Genomic DNA, 6,403 nt, shown 5'->3' with positions numbered 1-6,403 from the left:
TGCAGATCTGTGGAATTCAGGCACTCCTTCTATGGGAGAAGGCTTAAGTCTCTCCCTAGGAATCCACACTCTCTCTGGGAAATAAACAGGATGTTGCAAACTGAGAAGAGCTGAAAAGTCACTGCTCTGCAGCTTCCAGCTTTGGTTGTCCATTGGGGAGGAGGGTCTGTAAATGCAGGCATTGCAAAGCTATGGCAGCATGCCTTGTGGGGTGTGCCAGTGTGGCACACTGCAGCTCTGTGCTGCAGATCCCCAACGCAGATCAAATGGGCCAGTCTTTCTTGGAGGAAGGAGCAGAGATTGGCAGGGATACATGCTTGGATCCCAGAAGCAGTATTGCCTTGCTTGCACAGCACTTAGTCTCAAGGTAATTCACTTTGTCTCTCAGCCCACCAACTAACCTGGGCACAGCATGAGATTGCTTTGCTTCTACTGCTTCCAGATCCAAAGCTATTTTGTACAGAGACAGGGTAGGGATCTCTGTACCTTACTGCTCTGCAAGCTGTTGACATCTCCTTCTTTCCTAGAATGTTTTCTCACTAAAAAATCTCAGAAAAAATATCCAGAGAGTCTCCTGTATCTTTCTTTCTTGTAAGGAATGGCTGACTTAGGTAGTCTTAACTCCACGAGAGACTCACTGGCGAAAGGACATTATAGAATTGCAATCCGTAAATGGGTTCAAAGAAGGCAATAGAGGAATTAATACAGGAGAAATCTTCCAGTGGCCATTGAATATTGCAGTCTGATTGCAACTTCTGATTCAGAAAAGTGCTAAACTATCAACCCCAGGGGCTCTTAATTACCAGAGAAAGGCTGACCACATTGTTTTCACATTTCTTACACTCTTTCACTAATTACTCACTGCTAGCCACTGTTGGACTCAAGGTAGTTTGACTCACATGTACACGTGGAAGGAAGGTTTGCCCCGCAATTAAGAGTTGAATGCCAGCTAGGTCCATGCAGGCTGTCAAGCATGAACGTATTAGTCTTGTACTCAGATGACAACAGCCCTTTATGTTGAGGAAGAGCCTGAAAGCATTCATGGCAATGCTGTCCCCATTAGCCATTGGCTGGTCCAGAGCCTGGTCCAGATGTACGACTGCTTCAAAGAGGATGGGCTTCAGCTAGATGCGGTTATAGGAAAGTATGTCACATCTGGAATGACAGCGTAGGTGTGGGCCTGGTGTAAATAGATATGGTGTAAAAGATATGGTGTAAATACCACAGTGTAGACCATCAGACAAGCCTGTGGGTGGGTGTACAGGGCAGTTTCCACAAATCCCAACTTGGCAGAGACAAGAAGGGGAATTGTTTGTGGAACACTTCTGTCCTTGGCATTTCCCATTTGCTTTTAACTCACAGCAGACATCTGTGTGGAGCTCAGCTTCTCTTTTGCTTTGTACTAGGAGCTCAGGTGTCTGGCTAGACAGTTGCATTAGGCAGCAAAGCACCTAATCCTTGCTGAAGCCTACCTAATCCTCTCAGCTTAATGACCTTCTACTCCTTCAGATACAACTTTCTTTATTTTTTTCTATTTTTGATCAGCAATTGAATTCTCTCCTCTCCCATTTGCCAAACAGTGTTGGAAGCAGGATGGCTGGCCAGCCATTCTCATTCCCTGTTACCAACGCCTTTTGGTTCTTCTAGGCTCCGGCATGCAGAAACCCATAAAAGCAGCTGGAAGTAAATGAGTAATGGAGAGGAAAGACAGGTCTCTATGGACTGAAGAAAGTGCTCTATAGACTACCATTTGAGAACTTCTCATTAATGCTTCCTGGTTGGTTTTTGTGCATTTCACTTTGCTGAATCCAAATCCTGCTCAAACCAGTGGGAATTGTTCCAATGACTTCTATAAGAGTTGGATCTGGCCCCTGGTCTGGAAGGTAAAACTAGTCTCACTGGTTTTCTTTTATTTCAGTTGGTTTCACTTTCTGCTTCTGAACTCCCAGAATAACGTGAATGCATTCATAGTCCTCCATGGTGAGATTCATAAAAAATATACTCTTTTTATGGTTTTTTTTTTTTTGTAAAATAAAAGTCAAGATGTGTATTACTAATTCCACCTCTGTCCTATTTCTGCTCTTCTGCCCCTCTGGCCTGTTTTTTGCCTCCCCTACCCCCTTCCATAATGAGGTAAATGAAAATGTCTTTTTAAGAATTAACACATTTTTGAAGAAACTTTGCAGTCAAACAACAAAATAGTCTCAACTTCTGGCATCATTAGAAGTAGACAGTTTACCCTTAAACAGTAATCTGTTTACAGTATCTGAAGTGGAAAAAAGATATGCTGGGTTGTGAAAGATGTTTGTTCCATCACCATGGAACTCTTTGTGCAGTCCTCAGGGCAAGGCATTGCACGTGGGGAGGTGACAAAGGATTTCTACATCACAGCTCAGTCTTCAGCTTCTAGGTGGAAGCTGTAGTTTTATGACAAGCTCTTTTTTCTAAAATAGCAGTTTGTTCAAATTAACTTCTCTAACAGCGGAAAGCAAGCAATGTAGATGTGGTACTAGGGAAGATACAGAAGAGAACATTATCTTATACAGCTCTGGGGTTTTATCCTCCAGATCGCCTAAAATTCCTTCCAAGTAACGTGTTAAGATATTGGTAATGCAGTGACTCAACCATATAAACAGATGGAGTGAGTAGTATGCAGCCAGTGATTCAGCTAATGTACAGCTCTGGAAATTCAAATTTGATTTAACAAGAGGAAAAATATTGAATAGACATTTATAATTTTTTCTTTTCTGAAAGAGGACATTTTCTTCCTACTGAAAGAGAGGGTGGAAAAACACAGAGGACAACAATAGCTTATCAAAAGGATGGCATCTTGATTGCCACACAGAAACTCCTTGTAGTAGTACTGCACTGCGGTGCCAGCTCTTGGTCCGAGCCCAAGTCCTGCTGTGGGACATGAGTTCTTAATTTCTCCAGAGGGAGTGTTCCCAGCCGAGTTACACAGATCTCCATGATCTAGTTCAAGCAAAGCTTGACATTTATTTAGACTGAGTTAACTCATTAATTTCACCTTTAAAATCTTAAAAGCTATATCCTTTATAAAATAAGTCACACATTTTTCCCAGGCTCCTCCTATACCATGCAAAGTTGTGGCTGCAGATGTGAATGTGCTGTGCCTGCAAACAAGGCACGCAGAGGTTGCTTTTTGGAATGCTTTCCAAACAGCCAGAGGACATCTAAGCCGTTGGCATGTCTTATTACATACTTTTTTTCCCTTGGAGTGATGAAAGAAGAAACTGGTTTGCTGCTGAGGCCTCACATTGTTAAGAGATCAGGACTTAAAAACTCACCTGATTTTAATGGAAAATTGGGGAAAACCCTGCTCTGTTTAGATTATTCCAGTCTTATTACTGCAATTACAGTATTTATTCGATAAATTATGAGTACAGATTACTGCCACCTGCATAGAAGCCCATCCCTTCAACTCTATGTAAATGTTTCCTTTGAAAGCCTCATTAGGGAAGAGTTGCAAAGTACAAAATCTAGAGCCTTGAGAAGTCTCCTTTTTCTGAATAGGTTAAATGCATATGAATGTTGTACTATGCACACAGCTGTAATATTTAGAACTTGGAAATTATTCAAGGAAGCCAGAGTAAGCCTAATTCATCTAGCAACTGTACGTAGGATCCAGTTTTTCCCTCCAATACATTTATACAATCTTAATATCACTAAATTGCAACTGAAAGTACGTTTCAGAGAATAGATCTGGGAGAGTGCTTTGCTCATTTGGTGAGATGGGACCTTCATAGCTTAGTGTTTGCAAATATTTGGACCAACTGTGAGGAATGCTCCTATACATCCAGGACTATTCTCAGTAACCAAGTAAGGTCCTGAACCTACAAACATATCTGTGCATGCTTTATGTAATGAGCTGTGTTTAAGGAGCTTATTAAAGATGTGCAATGTGAAAAAAATAACAGAAGTTTGAGAATCTGAGTATTCTGTTATTTGCAGTTGTAAGCCTACATATTATAGAACCTCATTTTTATTACCTGTAATTTCCAATTACAAAATATTAAAATAGAATTTCATTTGCCCTCGCATGTAGCTTTTGCTTTACCAGGGAAAAAAAGGCAGCACTCTCCCCGTTGGATTTAAGTAAGTACACCCATACCAGTGGAAGTTCATAGCATAAAACGACATCAGTTGTGTAATAATCCTTATAAAATGTGTAGGATAGAGAATTTCCTCATGACTGTTGTCTTCTATGTTATGTATTGGACCCTTGTCATTTTGTGGAACAGATGAGCGACAACTCAGTTTACCTGGCCAGGAAGGAAGGAAGGGAGGGAGGGAGGGAGTACCTCTTTTCCCCTATTTTGTTTAATTTTGGTTTTTCATTTTTTTGTTTGCCTTTGAATCACTTGTCTTAGTTACTTCTTCATTCTTTTCCCCTGCTGCTCCTTCCCACCAAGTTTCTTCTGTTTTCTAAATGTTGCAGCATTCCCTTAAAAGCTGTGTAATTTTTAATGCTTTTCTTAAATCTTCATCTCCTGGAGTCACTTCAGCTATGATATTTTAACAATTAAGCTTAGCTTTCAAGCCTGCAGAGGCTGTAGCAGGGAGAACTGAAGATAAGATAAAAAGCAGTACTGGGGAATGGTGCATTCAGTGAGCTTAGAGATGAGCACCTGGAAGGCACAAGTTAGATCAAGGGTGATTTTTAGGTTACTTTCTTATGGGGACATGGTTTATATGGTCATATCGTGAAGGTACAGGTATATCTGGGGGTGTATCCATGTCATTTAATAACATCTGAATGTTGCGACTTACTCCAGTACCATAGGAGATAGGATTAAAGCTGTCAGAGTAGTTTAGTTCCCATAACTGTCATGAAAATAAGTTGTGGAGCAAGGAAGATGCATTGTGTCTTCTCTGAATTATGGAAATTCTGCAGTGGGAGCTTTTAGGCAACAGCATCCATTGACTGAAGAGGGACCTTATGTACACCATGACTTTAGAAGAGATTTCAGTCAAAGCTTGCACCTACCTATATTCTAAAGTTAACAAACCATGAGGCACAAATGTGTGGGGAACCAGGCTTTCTTACTTCAGGTGCTTTGGGAGCCATGTGCTTTAAGATCAAGGGAGCTGGACCATTTGTTGATGTTATGAAAATTGTAAGAGGCTGAGGAAAGTAAAGGTTGGAGTAACTTTAATTACAAAGGAGGACAATAGATGGGATTACTGGGGTGAGGGGAAAACTGCAGACAAGGAATTTCTATACCTGTTTTTTTGTGAGGGAGAGCTGGAGAAGAGCAAGTGGCAGTCAGGAAAGGAAGGAAAAGCAAAGGGAAGCAGGAGGAGAAAGGAAAATTCAAGTTGGGAAAGGCATCAAGAAAGGCTTTGAAGATCACTGGGAGAAGGGATTATACAGATACCAAATTAGTTTTAATTTAATCTGCACTTTCTCAGAAGAAATTGGTGAACTTCTATCCAAAGAAGTGCAGGCAAGGCAGAAGGAGAACAAAGGTTTTGCAGGGAGAATCAAACTTGAAGAAGAGGCAGGTCTAGGCATGGGAAGCAGTTAATTTGAAGCACTATTTAGTGAATGTGTCACTAATGAATGTGTCAGGGATAATGAGAAAAGAAACCTGTGGTAGAAGAAGTCAGCCTGGGCGCATTAGAGGTGTTGTTACACAGTGCAAGAGAAGAAATAAAGAAAGAGGCTGTTGTGAGTAAAACAAACCAAGAGTTGTATTTTTTAAAAAAATCTGGTTTCTATAAGGCATTTATATGAACTTTGAGACTCGATTCACACATCTGAGCACTGTGGATTAGCATAGTTCATTTTCTTTCCCCCTCTCTCTGCTCGGTGTACAAGTTCTTTCTCTGTTCACAAGCCCAACATCCGTGTGGTTCTGACCGTACAGTGTAAAATGGCTCGAAACCAGACTCCTGTAAAGGCTCCAAGCGGTCTAGGGAAAGGATGAAACAACGTTTTTTTTTAGTGGACAAATGGTGGCACTGTGCACAGGGTGACTAGATTCCTGAAGAATGACAGCAGCTGTGTTGGCTGAGCAAGGTCTTGACAAAGCCATTACCCTCGAGGACTGAAGGCAAACCTGGCTTGCAGTAACATTTAAGTGGCCATTCCTATTGCCAGTCAATTAGTCAGGTCTTCTTTAAGTGGCCTGCCCCAGGAAAGTGTTCTAGAAAGCAAACTAGGCAGCTTGATACTGTTAAATCAATAGGAAGAGTGACATGGACCCTGAAAAAATGTAGAGCATTTACAGGGTTACAGACTAATCAAGTGAATTTCCAGCTGTTATTCTGCAGAGGGGCTACAAAACCTGAAACCAAACCTACTTTGGTTCTGAGCTGAGCTTCCTAAGATGAGACTTGTTCACTATATATCAGCTTCTTCCCCTACAAAGAGAGACGG

This window comes from Cuculus canorus, chromosome 1 (assembly GCF_017976375.1).
Source record: "Cuculus canorus isolate bCucCan1 chromosome 1, bCucCan1.pri, whole genome shotgun sequence".
Taxonomy (NCBI): Eukaryota; Metazoa; Chordata; class Aves; order Cuculiformes; family Cuculidae; genus Cuculus; species Cuculus canorus.
Note: the sequence above shows the minus strand (reverse complement) of the source record.